Below are 1,424 nucleotides of genomic sequence, written 5' to 3' on the forward strand. Positions count from 1 at the left end.
ACCCGACTCATAGTACGCCTCCTTGGGTTTCCAAGGTGGTATCACTATGGAAGTAGACTGCCCAACCTTCCTTCCGAGGAGTGGCTGGTGGGTTTAAACCGCCAGCATTTTGGTTAGCAGTCAAGTGCCTTAGGCACTATGCTACCAGAGCTCCTGCTTTCCTGCTTACTGGCCAAATCTAAGTCTTCTCTGTTCACTGGAGTGAAGACCTCAAAGAGGGACCAATGGTGTTTCCGAGGCCAAGTGTGAGCTTCTCTAAGGAAGCAGTGACAGTCAGCTGAAAATGGAGATCGTTGAAAGAAGTCTCAAAAGCCTTCCCAAGTGAGTCAGTGTTGGCCACCCAATGTGACAGTCCTTGCTGTCTGACTCTAACCCTTGAGGGCCAGTGCTGGCCCAGGAGCTTGCAAGCAAATCCATCTCCCCATTGGATTCCTTCGATTCTGCACATCCTCTTGGAGTCAGCTGGGTATCGTGAAGGGTAGTGCTCATTGCCACCGCGGGACAGGGTGGTGGCGGCCCAAGGATGGAGGTGACGTTTATTCACCTGGACGACAGCTCTCTGGTGGCACTGCTTGCAAAGTCTCTGGACCAAAACAGATTGCCTAGATTCCAAAACCCAGCAAAGTAGTCAAGTCAGGCTGAGGTATGATGCTAACAAGACTGTTAACCATTTGGGCTCTCCACCCACCTCTAAGTAATGGGAGCCAGAGACCTAGCAGATCGTTTAGAGAGAAAATATGACAGTGCCTTCTGCTGGCACGGTGGTCAGAGAGCCCGAGTGTCACCTGTTCCCCAAGGAAGTGTTCTGCTCTGGGCTGGTCCAGTTGCATCCTGCTTGGTCTCTGGCTGGGTGCTGATGGACGCCATCTCTGGTGAGGTAATCATAGTCAGCCGCTCTAGGGGCTGTACAGCTTACATTTTTGCTTCAGGATCTTGACCCGGGATTCTGGGTTGCTGGTTGTTCACAGATGGCTTCTCTCCATTCATGCTTCCTGCCACTCTGTGGGGGAACCAGCCCTCCACGTGTCCACATCCATGACCAGGCACCAGCCAGGCTCACGTGCACAGCAGAGTAGTGGCTCTTACCTGGACAGCTCCCACAGTTTACCAAGACTGGGCTCTCAGGACTTTTTTTCAAGGAGCTCTGGTGGTACAGTGGTTAAACAATTTGGCTGCTAACTAAAAGGTGGGCAGTTCAAACCCACCAGCTATTCCACAGCAGAAAGATGAAGCAGTGGGCGTCCATAAAGATTGAAACCCTGTGGAGCAGTTCCACTCTGTCCTCTAGGGGCCCTGAGTCAGAATCAACTCCACGGCAGTGGGTGTGGTTTGGGTTTTGCTTCTGTGAAGACTGACAGCCTTGGAGACCCTGTGGGCAGTTCCACTCTGTCCTCTAGGGGCGCTGTGGGTCAGAATGGACTCCA

Source organism: Orycteropus afer, unplaced genomic scaffold (genome assembly GCF_000298275.1).
Source record: "Orycteropus afer afer isolate SDZICR_OR568_19922 unplaced genomic scaffold, OryAfe1.0 scaffold00358, whole genome shotgun sequence".
Classification (NCBI taxonomy): domain Eukaryota; kingdom Metazoa; phylum Chordata; class Mammalia; order Tubulidentata; family Orycteropodidae; genus Orycteropus; species Orycteropus afer.